Source organism: Bactrocera tryoni, chromosome 1 (genome assembly GCF_016617805.1).
Source record: "Bactrocera tryoni isolate S06 chromosome 1, CSIRO_BtryS06_freeze2, whole genome shotgun sequence".
Lineage (NCBI taxonomy): Eukaryota > Metazoa > Arthropoda > Insecta > Diptera > Tephritidae > Bactrocera > Bactrocera tryoni.
This window is the reverse complement of record NC_052499.1, coordinates 69,231,383-69,247,586: the sequence shown is the minus strand read 5'-3', so window position 1 is coordinate 69,247,586 and position 16,204 is coordinate 69,231,383. Positions and strand designations below refer to the sequence as shown.

Sequence of the window (16,204 nt, the reverse complement as noted above, 5' to 3'; positions counted from 1 at the left end):
TTAATATCTTCCAAAGTTTTCAAAGAAGTTAACAGCTTTAGACTTTTGATTAATGGTTGGATGTAAACTCTTAAACTCACACTGACCGATCAGAATCATAAAAAGTTCTTTTTGTGTCCTTTTAAGCTTTAAAAAATGCACCTGTGAAGGGTATTATAGTTTCGTTTCAGCCGTAGTTAAAGGTTTTTCTGTTTGCAATCACCAGTAGTTGTAAACTTTTTTCGAGATCTTTTCATATTCTACGCATCAGAAAGAAGATCACTGGGGTCTAGTCACCAACAGCCATAGCATAATCTCATTTCAGCCTTCATGTGGTAATACGAGTCATTAAGATGTTGGAAAATATACATATAACTCTAGATTCTGGCGGTGTCAACTTTATTTATTATTAAGTCGACATCAAAATCGATATTATGTTACCTTATCCAACCAAGATTATCTATCAGTAAAGTATCATAAATATGTCTGGTGTTGTTGTGATTCTATTTTCGCCACTTTGTAAATCTTGAAAAGTTCATAATAACAAAATGTAATCTCGTATTCGTCTTTCGCCGTCTTCCAGCTACGGTAATCGAATATTTTGCTCGATGCTTAGAAATATCATTTATTTAAAAATTAAGCGGAGAGAGTGTGACATCGATCAATCAGTTTATGCAGGAGAAGCTTGAATCAAATAGTAAAATCCATTATTATTGAAAAACAAACAATTCATAATATATTTTTAGTTCTTCTTTTATAACACATTTTAGTTTCTTAAACTTTCATATTCAATTTTCCGATGATATCCATTTTTATTTGCAGCACTTTGCATCCAAATCCAGATTCCGCACGCTGGTGGATCCACGTTATTTAGCGAAACTGACATCGAAGTTATATGGTTCTCCGCACCATGGTTTACGCATTCAAATTGGAAGCAGAGAGGCTGCGAAAAAAGTAGAAGAGAAATAATAAAAACAAATACAATTTAGTAATTAGCAAAGTTCACTAGCATTAAAATAACTTAAATGGCAACTTAAAACCCCTTTGACCCCCTACAGCTTCAGTGTACATGAGTTACAATATTCATCAACTCCAAGAACAGATTTCTATTTTTTTTATGGCTATTCATTTACTAACAAAATGGAGTCTATACGCTTTTATATGTGCTTACTCGCTGTACCTTTCACAAGTCCTGTCCAAACTTTTCTATACGTCAACTAATTATTCGTGAAAGTTCGGTCCATGCACGTCCAATTTCACAATATACTTCACCGGTTGTATGGTTGGTGCTGGTGGTGAGAAGGTAATCGTTTCATTGTTAAAACATTCGGTTGCAATTTATGGCTGAAGACTACAGATAACCGAGACGATATTACTATGCGCCGCTCTGGACCGTTGGGACAGTTGAGATTGCAGTATGTGATCTGTGTGGTTGTTGTTGTTGTTTGGTTGCAGTTACAACAGACATACCAATAACTTGATTTGCGACTATTTCATTCCATTTGGTGAGGGTTGTTGTCAGCATGGATTGCGAGCCGCAGAGGAATACTCTGTACTATGTAATGAATCACGAATGCCTCCGTCCATTCCACCGCTGCTGTTGATTGTTGTGAGGACACTGTCCTGCAGAGAGAGATGATGATTTTGGTCATGACTATGTAATTGCATAATCAGTTATAAATATACATAATATAAATACTGATATAATTTCTATAAAAAGGTGTAGTTTCGTTAAACTTATTGAAGAAAGTACGTCACAGCGTATGATCAACAAATTGAGGCACATTGTATCGGCGAGGTTGTAATGCAACGATTGCAACAAAAAAATACTATATGAAAAAGTTTAATATTAAATGAAATTTCTAAACAACAATATATTTTTGTAAGAAATTTGCCAAATAATGTATGCTTTCACTTACATTAGGCTAAACACAATTTTTAAATCAAATCACACTCACTAACTATTTAATTTACCAACAACAATAACTAACCCAACATTCCAATCACTCGACTACACAATTCCCTAAAAGTACATGGAGTTTAGAACTTAAGACTGGTAGAAAATAAAACTATAAATATGCTATATTAAAATCCTTAAAGACCAAGTGTATAAGTGTGTGTAAATTAAAGTGAAAATCATGAAGGGCAACATTGTGTGGTGTGCCCTAAAAATTGGCAAGCGCATCGCTGTACTTAATCACAAAAGTAACCATTTCAAGCTGATATATTAAAGAGGAAAAGAAAGAAAATTCTAAAAATAATATTAACTTTAAAGGCAAGGGCGCGACAGATACACCTTTTATCCCTTCTTCTTATAGAGCTTCTTCTTCTCGCTGTCAATTTAACTTATCAAGAAAAGCACTTTACTTACTTGATTAACAAAAGTCAGCAGAAATTGAAAGCGTAATGAAACCGTTAATCAATACCCGCCAGCTTTTACTCCTCGAAATGAATGGCATATCGCTACGTAGCGTTCAACGGTAAATGCCGTTGTTGTCAGCACGGTTACATTGGTGGCTATCTCCGCTTAAACACTGTCAAGTATGCTAATTGGACCGTTAAATAGGAAGATATATACAGATGTGGTGCATCTAAAGAAAAAAGATTATAATTAAAAAGGTTTTAAGATTTGTGAGGTTACAAATTATTAGTATTAATTGCAGGAAAGGGCTTTCCCGAGTTGAAATATCATCTCAGAACTGCCCAACGAGTGCTCAAAACTTGCTCAAAATTAAAATAAAGACATGAAACGTTTCATAATGCTTGATGGTGATAGCATTCTTTGATGGAAATTAATCGCATCACTAAAATAATAAAAAGCTTCAAACGAGTTTTCTTAATGATTGAAGTAAACACCACAGACCAAAAAACAATATTACAGTGAAGTGTTCTTTCTGTTCTTCTATCGGAGTAGATTCTTACCTTTCTAAAAGAAAACGCTCTTCGTAGAACTCGTACATCTGCTGCTATCTTTATGGCTGCTACTTCTGCTTTAAGACGCTACACTACTCTGACAGTCTGAGAGTTGATTGAGAACTCCCGATATAAGACTGCCCCTCTAACCATCCTCTTGAGCTGTAGGTCATCCAAGAGAGAGCTCACTGACCTATAAGGCGTATGGTTTCAGGATTTTGCCCAAATACTTCATCTTTTCGAGAGAGTGAAGCCTCTAGCTCCTAATGATGGTAAATAAATCCAGATCTGCTTTATTTGTTTATGACGGCTAACTCCCTTTCTTTTAACCATAAGAACAACATCATATACATAGGATATAATCCGACAGTCTCGACTCCCGAGTGGTTTCAATACCACTAAAATCAAGAGTAAGGAAGACAGGACCACCTTGCGGCGTGCCTGAATAAAAGCACAGAAAACAAAAAAAAAGCAAGATAGTTTTATAGAGAAATATACAATGGCACTCATATTAAGAACAATATTTCGTTATGTTTCTGATCTCATGAGCAATAATTTCAATTATTCAAAAACATAATATTTTACAATCGTGACTCATCGCTTCTCAGACATAACTATATTTTCTTCCATCTGTCATTGAAAAGAAAAATGAAAGAATCGGGCTTTAGTGTTAGTTCGTTGTTTTGTTTTCGAATTATTTACTAAATTTTCATATGCATATTTTTGGAACCTTACTTAAAAGTCTGTGTAACAAATGCAATTCACCTGACAGTAGCAACATCAAATCCGATACGGTCTGGTTAAATAGATTGAACGTGGTCACGGTGTGCATAAATTTTTTTGAAATATTTAAATTTCGCGATATAATAATGCATGTAATAAGACTACCCAACATACCAGCACGAAGATGATGACATAGAGCACTGTGAGCATAATCAAGGAGGACAGCGGGAGCTGCTGCTGTAGCAATTCCAAGATCTGATTGAACTGTGCAGTATTTAGAAGTTCCGTCAGATTCTCCGTCGAGATATTCAGTGTCAGTGACACATTCTGCTTGAATGCTTCTCTCTGTAGCAATGCAAGTCTCTCAACAGAGATGAGTCAAAAGCAAAGAGTAGCGAATTGGCATAGTACGCTTGACTTACGATGATATTGTCATCGAGCAGCAACACTTCGTCCGATGTTGAGGCGCTTGCAAAACTGCTGGCGGTAATGGTAGCTGTTGCCAATTGAGGCCACCAAAATACGTTGGGGTTTGATTGCGCTGGGTGTGGTGGTGCTTAGTTGCTGGTATTTAATTTCATTTTCCGTCATAAACCCAAGGCGTTGGCTCTATAAAAGTAAAAAGTGATTTGTTTAGTATTTATGCATATGTGTACTTATACATATATTGAATGAAACATAACGACATTGGTAAAATTTTTATAAATATTTAGCCAGTCTTTTTCTTGTCCACTGTTTTATTGTACTACTAGATACTAAATAACGTCCATATATAATATAAATGTTTGTATCATAAATGATAAAAAAGCTTCATAAAACGAGAATTGTGGAGGAAATTGAATGCATTAATCCATTTTTGGATGACGAAGGCTACTTAGTATGATTCTTTGAGTACAAAATATATTTGTAAAATTAAGAACGTGTAGTCGACGCAGGAAATAAATAAATGGATTTTCAAAATACATTATACATTCTTCATAATAGATTTAAATTACATGCAAGTTCAACTTTCAAACTACTCTATGGTGTAAAGCAAAATTAATAAAATGATATCTTTAGCACTGCTTTCATTGCATAATGAATCGTATTTAGTTATTTGCTTAAACTTTTCAATTTCCATAACCAAATTTCTTTCGCAAATAATATATCAGCGCGCTGAATGCATTTGTAAACAAAACAAAATCCATGGCGTGGGTTACGTATACGCAGTGACGTACAACATTTGCTTCGATGTAAAATTGTGCATGTATTTTGTGCACGTATAATACAGTGAAATTTAATTAGATATTTTTTTTTACAGTAATAAAATTAAATGAAGCATGCAAATAATTGTTTACGCTCACTTGCACATATACATTCACGCAGATTGTGTGTGAACGGGCTCTCAAATGCACGCAAACGCAAATGTAATAAAATATGCAAGTACAATTTGGCTCTACAGGGAAAGGTTACAAACAGAGTTGCGGTTGATAATCACCACGCAGTTTCGCAAAAACCAATTTAAGCCCGGAAGTGCCGTGCAGACATAATAAAGGAGTGCAATTGTGTTTAAATTGCAAAAAATCGTCGGATTCATATATGTATATATGTACACACAATATAGGCTAGGTCAGGTAAAATGCCTGATCAAAGATCGTACGTGGACTACTCTATGTAATCTGAAGCCATAGAAAAGAAGAAATCCAGTGTTCGAACGTATAAATTAGTAAAAAAAAGTTTTCAATACAAATTTGTAGAGGCGTATAATTTTCATTCTTATGGGCTGCTAAGTGTTTAAGTCTTGACCTCCCAAACGAGGGATAGTCACTAAGGAAGTTGTGAGTTGTTTCCACCTTATCATGGCCTGTTAAAAGCTACAAAACTAGGGAGAGGTTAGCCTTATTATCAGCAAGGGGATCACTAAATTTCTTGCGATTGATCTTCGGCCAAAAGGCTTTTGTGACAGCGCATGTGCCGATGGTGGCCTAGCGCTTGCCAAGCTATCCAGTAGTAGAATAAATGAGATACGGCAGCACCGACCCACTCCCATTCTACCGACAGCGGTTCTAGGGTACCTTTTCTTTGTAGCTCATCAACTCTATAGTTTCTTGCGATGCCGCTGTGGCCTGACACCCATACCAATCTTATCACAAACAAACTCGATGCTACTATATCGAGGTTAGACACACTTTGACCAGCCCTGAACGACTGTTAATGAGTTCAAGTCTAAAATCGCCGCTCTGCTATCAAAGTGGATGGTAACTTCTCTGAAGAAGTCTGCACTCTGAAGCAGTAAGTCTACTGCTACCATAATGGCTGCAACCTCAGCATGGAAGACACTGAGTTCCTAAGTGTAAATCGCTCCACCAACCTTCCCCCCAAACTTTGATTCATCCATAAAGAAGCTCACTGTCCCTCTCCTCCAACGGCTTCTTCCCACCCACAATTCCATCACCGGTACATGGGTGAAAAAAGAGCGCCCAGTGTTCGGCTTGGCGAGTCCATGATCCAAGTGATTCAGTATGAAATCAAAGTGAGTGAGAAAATCCGAGTGTTCAGATACGTGTTCTTTTAGAAGTCCAGACTCTCTGAGGCTGATAGCAATTTTTGCAGTCATACACTTTCCGACGATTCTACGGGCAATATGTGCAAGGTGGCGTTAAGTGCAATGGTTGGAGTGGATCTTAATACACTACACTTTTCTTTTTATAGGACTCGGAGTTTTTGCGGAAATCGAGATAATTCATTTTTAACCCTTAAAAATTCATTCATACTCAGGCCTTCCTCTTCCCAACTTTGATCACCGTCCCTTTCCTTTACTATTTGTTATTTCACCAATGGGTTTCAACCTCAGAATTTTACTGTACTTAAAAGCTTCTGCTTTGATCTAGTAAACAAGGGTAGTCTGTAAAACGTTCGTTTGCTGACTCAATCAAAACATTCATTGTACATTCGACACTGAAGCTCTAAACTAAAGTGTCGCATAAATAAATGCTGTGTATAATAAAAATTCAGTTAGCAGCTATCTTTTTGTGTAAGATGAGACAATTTGCTAAAATTGTTGAACAAATGTGCTTTTCCTTGCTTGTCAATATCAAAAGTGCTCCCTCACAGTCCTAACTAGCATTTAAAGTATTTTTTACTTTTTTAAATCATATATCTGCAGACTCCCCACAAACCGTTACAAATCCCATTGAAAAGTTGAATTGAAAGTTGACTTTATCTGCTACATAAATACACATGGCATTGCATTTTACCCTACTGTGTGCAGACACCTACGCGAACTACCGAGGAGCCAAGCAGATTAAATTCTTAACATATGGATGATAAGGTTATTGTAGCTCCGTTTCACACAACATCAAAGTACCGTGTTTTATGTTAAAGTACTTGTGTACATGCATTGTTAGAAACATAAGAGTCTTCCATTTTGCTTTCTTATTGTTATTGTTTTACTGCGTGCTTAGATTTTAAGCGGTTTAAATAAAGCGATTTGTAGTGAAAAGAAACTCTCTTTTAAGCAGATGCATATTTCAAGACTGTCTATTTTATGTAAACTAATTTTTGAATTTGACAAAAGAGAGGAAATAACTGAGCTAAAAAAATAAAATGAAAATAGTGTAAAAACTCTTGCGAGAAAACATTTTTACAACCAGTCTATGCCTATATAAAAGAAAAGCGATCAATCGCATTGTAATCTGAATTTAATTGCTTTATTGATTACCTTTTCGCGGCAATCAATTAGAAATACACATATTCCTATTGATTTACTCAAATGTGCAGACCAAATAAATCAACAATGTCTGGTAGGAAAAACATTCTTGCCACATAATTTGATTTGTATTTGTATATGCACTCTTATGTAGAAAAAAATAATTAATTATGACTACATTTGTGTGTAATTAGCGGTGCTGATTTGATGATTTTCACAATAATTAGACTTTTGCTGTCATCACATGTGGCTTGTTGTATTTATTCTATGAGACATGTCTACTTAAGCAGACACATGTGAATATATGTACATATGTATTCGTCTACATATATAAATTTAGATATTCTGCACACGTATCTAATTGTTTCAGATTTGCTTTTGTTTTTGGTTTTGCTTTCTCTCCACAAGCCATTTGGAGGTTGGTCAAAAAATGAAAAACAATCATTATGGCTTGGAAACTCATAGTTTTGTAGAACATTTATTTATAAGTTAAGCAAAACATTTGTGCTATTCGTAAAATGAAGCCGGAATTATGGGCTAACAAATCTTGTTTTTTGCTATCCGTGTGACTCCTGGCTATTCATCAGACTCAAACGTCCGCTCCGGAGAAACCATTTTGAGTCAATTGAGTACATTAAACGTGAATCGCTACGAGTATTAAAGGTTATTCTGGAACTTGACTTTAACAACTGTTTCGAGGATTGGAATAAAACGTTTTCACAAGCCAAAGATGATTACTTTCAGGGAGGTGACATAGATTTTGAAGAATAAAGTAGAAATTTTAAAATTATAAGCAAAGTCTTACTATTTTTTGCTCATAGTGGTAATGAAGGTTCTTGAAATTACATAGCGGCCCAACATACGTAAGAAGGGTCTACAAATCAGCTAATTGCTAACATTACCAAAACAACGTTAAATTCGACTGTATCGAACATACACCCTCCACAGAAGACTTTCTATAGCATGAAATGATATAAAAATATCTTTATCTACATTTCGATCGGTCAGTTGAAATGAGTGCTATAGCTAATGTATGATGCATTACATAATGTGCCATGAGAGGCCCTGTCAAATACAAAAATTTTCATAACCAAGAACTTGAGTTGGGGCGATTAATGAACCAGGCCAGACGCCAGAGGCCACTGATCATTTATTCGAGTATGTATACTTCATAGAGATTCCAACGTTGCAAACGTCATGGCAAACTGGATACACACTGTTCAGGATATAGTAATACCTTAATTTGTATTCCTAAGTACTAACTTAAATTGACGGGTTCTCAAAATAATTATAGCAACATTAAGAGCAAATTGAAAAGCAAACAAAAAATGGTAATGAATAAATAAGCAGAAAAATTGTTGAGTAATACTACGAACAGCTGTGGAATAAACGAATTATGAATGAATTGTGGAAAGTGTAGTAAATCATGCTCCGGTAGCTTGAATATGTTAGAGGAAAAGAGTGTGGAAGATAATCGAATAAAGGAGGGATACAATTGGCAAAGAGAAATGTTAGCATGACGGATATGTACATAAGTAAGAGTTAACGTATTTAATTAGACTAAACAGATTTGTCGAAAGTTGTGCTCACTTTTGACTACGCACATCAGTTTTTATGCTCTTTGGTTTTTAAATTTGTTTAGTTTAATATTTTTAATCATATTTGGACTCTTTTTTCTTGCGGATGATATGTACCTACTTCGAAAGAAGATTTATTTCTCACAAAAATGACTGGAAAAGTAAAAACGATCCCGAAAAATTATCAATTCGTGGGGAGAAAAGGACATAATTAAAATTTTAGAGCGATATTTCCAAAACTGAGAGACTATATATATTACAAACTTGGTGACAAATTTAATACCTACTTATATACCGGATTTAGTCTATGATAACGGCAAGTGCTTTGCGACTTTGTAACACAATTTATGGCTTACACTTTCACATACATATATCAACTGACCTTCCATGCTTTGACGGTTTTTATGTTTTTTTATTTATATTATATTTCTCTATTTTTATATTATGTCCCAAACTATTTCGATTTATTTATGGTTTTATTTGGGTGATGAATAAACAGTTGCCTTCGCATAATTTTGTTTTTCGTTTGGAAAATTCCAACCAAGCATCTATACATATACCATAAATGTATGGTTTAAGGCTGAGGTTTTGTTGCTTTTGACTACAAACACACGAAAAACCACAAAGGAATTTAAAGGCAAATAATCGCTTTTGAAAATACTTTCCACATTCTTACCATCAAAGCAATAACCAAACGCTCCAAGAAGACATCACTGCTCTGTTCTCTCTCCCGACCAAAGAAAGAATTGGTTTAACATTTTTACCCTTTCGCAAAAAATACTGTATATGCAATTTCTCAATAATGCTGTCAGTCATTGGGTGCGGACTGGAATGAAAGACAAGAGAAGAAGTTAACTTCCTTATTTCTCGTTAATTTTTTGGTTTTCAATTATTTGGTTGTGTTTCATGGATTTTAAAATGCTTTGAAATCAGAATTCACTTATTGGGGAGTGTTCAAAGGTAAGAGAGTATTCAACTGCCATTTCATTTTCTGATATATCTTTAGCTTTTCCAATATTATCTAGCTTGTTTTTGTAATGGCGCTGCATTTCAAACTACTTGTAAACCAACAAGAAGCTGTGCTAACACTTTAAACTCTTTTCTTTTCACTTTAGCAAGCTTTTTTTAAAAAAGGTTACAGATACTTTGGTATGACAAGTAGCTGGCATATGTACGTCTAGTAAACTTGACTCTAATTATCAATTGAACGTGCTGATTATTTCCCATGAATGCAAGTCGCCGAAAAGACTGCCAATTAAGTGAAGAGGGCAATAACAATAGAAAACACAAATATGCTGAGCCAACGCTTTATCCAGCAGCCATTCAGGGGATGCAGTATGTCCTATCGTTTATGTTAGCTGTGGCAATATCTAATTAATTCCTAGAATTTTGCGCCTTTTGGCAATTTAATGGTGTGCCCACTTGATGTCAGCGCCAGCAGTTACAACTGTGATTACATAATTATAAGCAACGTAAACGGCAGACATTTGTATATTTCAAGGAGTTCACTTACACACTCACAATATGTTGCTTGTGTCATAAACTATGCTTTTGGCATTTAATGTCATTGCGGCTGTGCCTTGTGGTTATTTGTTGTATCTTTTATTGTTGTGATTTAACTCTAAACCCAATTAGGCGCATGAGGTCGCTTGAGTAATCACAAAAAAGATGGGGAAAGTATTTTCAAAAAGAAATAAATCTTATTTTATCTTATATTAATTAACAAAGTTATTTAACTTAATATTAATTTTAAGAAACGAAAAGAGAACTGGAACATTATATTTAATTAGAAAATACAAAAATGTAACTTCTCTTTAACTACTTTTTTTGACATGGCCGAGATCAACTTAAAAATAATAATTAATTAGTCTCATCAGCAGGTTCTTCTGTTCGACATTCGACGCAGTAAACACTCGAGTGTTGCTAACAAATAAATTTATGACACTTGAAGCATTTTTTTGGCAGCATCTTGACGTGCTTTCGAGGACATAATGAACAGTGCTCGCGCTTAGCTGTCATACAATAGCTTTCTTTGGCTCTCTTTGGCTTGAGAACTCATGAGACTATAGCCAGTTCATTATGAAATCCGAAAACTGAACTTCATTTTGTTGGTCTATTTTTGTGTGAAAAAATTCAGTTTGAATGCCAGGCTTCCTTTTATTCAATATACCAACGAGAGTCAATTTATATTCAGCCGTTAGTAACTCCTTAAAAAAAATAATCAAAAGAAACTCAAAAATACGTAAAGCACGCAGTAAACACAAAAGTAAAAGTAAGTACGCTCTAGAAAGCACCGACTCAGAGCGTGAGCGTGTTCTAATCACTGTAAACACTTTATTTCAAATTCAAATGGCCCTGACAATGCCTTCAATACTCATATATTAAACTAGGAGTTCCACTATTACTTTACGGCTAGTGGAGCCAGTCAAACTTTTACTACTATTATTATCAGTATATGTTTCCTTTTGCGAGTTAAAAAATTCAAATTTTATCTTCAAAATTGGATTTTCGAAAATGTTCAAATCGAATATAGATCTGCACATTATCTCCCGCTGAAGTCTAGCTAAAGTTAAATTCAATGATTATGACTGCGATAAATGCATGAAAATAGCTACAAACACAGGTCTGCGTAATTGGTTACATACAAGTACTTTCAGGTAGTCAACTACCTACAATGTGGCAAAGAATGAAAAGAGCAAAAAATTATTCTTAGTCTAGCTGGTTTTATCGTTGGAAATTATCGGCCATTGATTCTGTTTGAGTTTAGAATATCAAGTGGCTAATGACACAATGCTGATATATCCTATATGCACACTTAAACACCGAGTCACACCAGAGCGCTGCAAGTCGAAACTCTTGCGTTGCCACAATGTAAATATTATCATGTCATGGCATTGAATGTCTTAACTAAATGCCGAACAATGATAAAATATGATAAGACTTTGAGCAGCGTTAAGTTACATAGAAACCAACTATTAAAGGATCAAGCAAATATATTTGTGAGAAAGCAGATTATGATTAATTGACTGTAGAAACTGTAAGTTTAAATTTTTTTTTTTAGAATATGCATGTGTACTTAAGGATATTTGATTATAGTAAATAGTTTATCATACAGATATATGTATAAACAATATACATACTTGCTCACTAATATGCTTTTTTATACCGGCTTGGCAGCAATTTTTTTTGTTTTAAATACTCAGCTAAATGTAAATAAGTTGTTGGTACAAAACAACAACGCAGAAGCTGTCAGGAGGTAGATGAAGAAGATACAGGAACAGGAAGGAGGATAAAACATCTTCTATATGAATACAAAACTTTGCATAGGAAAGTAATTGCAACTATCGCATGAAGGTTTCTTGAAGATGTTTCGGATTTTGTACAATTAACATCATCAGAAGAACACGGTATTTGAGAGGGGACATAAAAGTGTGAAGATACTTTAATCCCGGTGGTCACGCAATGGGCCTCCTAAAGACCTAGGTGTGCCGTCCTATCCATCGACGTAATAAATAGAAAGAGATGTATTAACTTACCTAATTTACGTAGAGTTTGTACAATTAATGCCTGTTCTCTTCTTTAAAAAAATAATAGTTGACCCAAATAAGATATGAAGGTATGGAAATTTTCGGAGCAGCTGGTAAGGTTAGTTACTTCGAAAATCTTCGATTTGCAATTCTGCAATAAACCTACATATACATAAATGATTAGTTTACGGGCTGAGTCGATCCTTGTTCATCTGCCCGTCTGTCTATATATGTACGACAGTCTACAGTCTTTGAGATATCATTTTGAAATTTTACACACGTTCTCATCTCTCCAAGTAGCTGTTCATTTGTCGATACCGCTGAAATCAGACCCCGATAGTAAATACCTGCCATACAAGTCAAACGGTCGAAATGAAGTACTTGTATAGAAAGCTTTTGCGAGATATCTTCAAGACAGATTGTTTCCTAAAGATACTATTCAATATTCGAAAAATTTGTTCAAATCGGATAACTATAGCATAAAGCTTTCATATAAACTGTACAATCAGAATCAAGTTTTTATAAAATAATGAAAATTTTAACACAGAAAAAGTTTCATAATTGGAGGTAAGTTTTTCAAAAAGTTATTAGAAGAAACAAGTAAGGAAGGGCTAACTTCGGGTGAATCTGAACACTTTATACTCTTGCAACTTGCAGGAATCAAAGCAAGAGAAATACCTTAAGATGTAAAACGTCCACCTTAGGATAGAAATCCAAGCAATTTTATATATACATAAACTATATATAACTCATATGCTGACAGACATATAAGGTTTGGTTGAAAAACGAAAATCATTATATGTAGTATATGGAAGTTGGGGTGGTATCGACCAAATTTTATCTATTTTTCCCAATACCACATGCTATTAACATTTCACATACTAAAAAGCAAATAATATAGAGTAAAGTCAGTCGGATGTTCGAAAATTCTGATATTAGTTTTATGGGGGATAAGTCAAGTTTTCGCTCAAATTTATTTATTTTAGGCACAAGGATACACTGTTATGAGTAAAACACGGTATCTAATTTTCATTGAGATAACTCACATATTGGCCGATATATGCGGTACAAAGTCAATCGGAAGTTCTGAAATCTTTATATTAGGTATATGGGGACTAAGGGAAGTATTGACCCCACCTCACTCATTTTTGATACACGGAGCTACTATTATCTGGAAAGAGCTTTTAGCGAATTTCAATTATATATCTCACATATTGACCGATATTTTCTGTGAAAAGTAAAGTATAGGTACTGGGGTCCACATATTCGGTACCGAGGGTCTAGAAAAGTCCTGGTTGCTTTGAAATATAAAGTAGCGTACACTAAGGGCATTATACGTGCAAAAGTTAATCCCGTTTTATTAATTGCTTCTTGAGTTGTGTACTGGAAACAGAACGATTTATGGGATGTAGGCGTGGTTATTGTTCTATTTCGCTGACATAAAAATATGAAAAAACTGACGCATTCCAATTTTGTGTAAATAGGTCAGTCGGGTACCGAGATATGGGATTTCACCAAAAAATGAGCGGTGCCAAGCCCGTCGCCCCATTTTTGACACCGGCTCTCATAAAGCTTTCTCATACCATCCCGGCGGCAAACTTTTAGTTTATTGCTTTATCACGCTTTTAGTAGTTTTTAACAGTACCGTTATACGGGGAGTGAACGGGCTTTCATCCAATTTGATCCATTTTCGCACTGTCGGTAGGAACTGAGAGTCGTGCTGGGCGAATTTGGTTGCTGTACCTTTAGTGGTTTAGGAGATATATACATTATACTTGTTAGAGAGCAGGGTCACGCCCAATTTTGCAAAAAATTTTACCAACAGGTGTCTCCTCTGTACCAAATTACAGTCTTATATCTTAATTTAGTGCTTAGTTATGGCACTTTATATATTTTCGGTTATTGGCGATTTGTGGGCGTGACAGTGGTCCGATTATGCCCATCTACGAACTCGAATTTTTTTTGTACTAAAATAAGTACATACCATGACCCTCGTATTCATCAAGATAACTAAATTTTTACTCAAGTTACTGCTTGCACAGACGGACGGACAGACAGACCGGATTCCAACTTTTCACATCATCCTGATCATTTATCTATATAGTAAGAAGCCAAATTTCAATATTTTTCTATTAACGGTAAGAAAATAAAAAATAGTTTCTTAAGTTTTGAACACTGGGCACTGTACACTAAATATTATTGGTATAATATTTCGCAGCCTTAAGTATAGTTTTTTTTATTATTAATTAAGTAATTATTAACAATGCAGCGTTTTGATTATGCAAGCCAGCGTTTTTCTGGTACGAAAATTATTTTTGGTATCCCAAATGTCGTGGTAATATTAAAATCTTCAACGATTCATGGTTACTTTTCGCAGTTATTTAAGCACTTTTCATAAAGATTTTGCTTTGGAAATATTAACTAATTTTTCATTTTAAAAATTTGGTGCACTTTTTATAAATATTTTTGTATTAAAAATATGTTGTAATAAGTTTGCAAAGCTTCATGCAGCATTTTGCATATACGACTCTTTTGGTAACAAAGAAAGCCGTTTTGACAAATCTTGAAATTACACATACATATGTATATGTAGTAGTTTCATTTTATTTCATTTTTTTTTCTTAAATGAATAAATAATTATCTATTTATTTGCATCATAAAAATTATTTAGTAAAATTTCTATTTTTATATTTAGTATCTAGTATCAGTAACTAATTGTTTCACCATACTTCAATATGTATTCCATCACCATCATTACCACTTCAGTAATACGTTTCACACTTTTCACTTTACTGCTTCTAGCCATTTACTATTATTTTTATCTCCTCCAAACTAACACCAAAAAATGCGCATGCATTTCAAAAAAAAAGGTCGATATTTCATTCAGCTTCGCCAACCAACACTAACCTGTTTTCAAATTTAATTTTCCAACACTTTTATCTTGATTTCGGCACAAAAATTGAGGCGAAAATATTTCGCTTAGGCAAATATACACAATTTCATAATTGCAGAATTAAATTTGTTATTTATCATTATATTCAATTAACATCAAAAATTTAGAAAGGGGAAAAAACCCTATATTATTGAAATCAAATAGCACCTCAATGCTCAATCCGCCACTAAGGACGAGCACGTAAGGTGGCCGGTTTGAAATAATTGTAGTACAACGCGGCGAATGAGTAACCTTCGACCGACGTATTCAAGTAGAAGTCCCCTTCTACTTATCACAAACAGAATATTTGCCGATCAAAGACTCTACACATATCCGGTAACAGAAACAGACTGAAGGCAAGCAAGCCTAACGATTTGCGAATGCCTCTATTCATGTACAGCCAGCCATCGACAGCTACTGTTACTGCCGCAGTCTCTGCCACTGTTGTTGACAGTGTCGCTGTTTCTGCTTCTGCCGCTGTTTCTTCTTCTGCCACTGTTTCTGCTTCTGCCGCTGTCTCTGCTTCTGTCGCTGTAGGTCGTACATCGCAGCGAAGTCGAGATGGACGTCGAAACAGAAGTCGATTACCAAATTCGGTTTAGCAGCGAAGAGCGCAATGCGACTGCCGGTAATAATCAGCCACGGCAGCAGAAAAACATAAACAAACCATTTTTTGTAGTTGCTGAGTGCATATTGCGTTGCCATGCTGCTGCTAATTTAAATTAGGCGCTCTCTTGACGCAATTCTCCGGTACCAACCAAATAACGTCGGGAGAAATTAAAAGACTTTTTTTAGTAAATAAAAGAGCTCATACGTGCAACCAAATCAAAAACAAATTCTTTGCAAGCACCAATGCTCAAAACTG

General features: G+C 34.9%; 1 long non-coding RNA gene across 3 annotated transcripts; it reads right to left on the bottom strand.

Moving 5' to 3' along the window:
• Positions 1 to 729: 729 nt before the first annotated feature.
• Positions 730 to 15,643, bottom strand: LOC120777307. 3 transcript variants are annotated; one of them, XR_005705505.1, is made up of 7 exons: positions 15,315 to 15,643; positions 3,790 to 4,224; positions 3,658 to 3,688; positions 2,902 to 3,333; positions 2,351 to 2,570; positions 1,160 to 1,602; positions 730 to 922 (listed from the first exon to the last, which is right to left on the bottom strand). It is a non-coding gene; the product is annotated as an uncharacterized LOC120777307 (long non-coding RNA). The 3 variants fall into 3 exon arrangements; XR_005705504.1 differs by having other exon boundaries at positions 2,902 to 3,688; XR_005705503.1 differs by having other exon boundaries at positions 2,902 to 4,224.
• Positions 15,644 to 16,204: the final 561 nt, after the last annotated feature.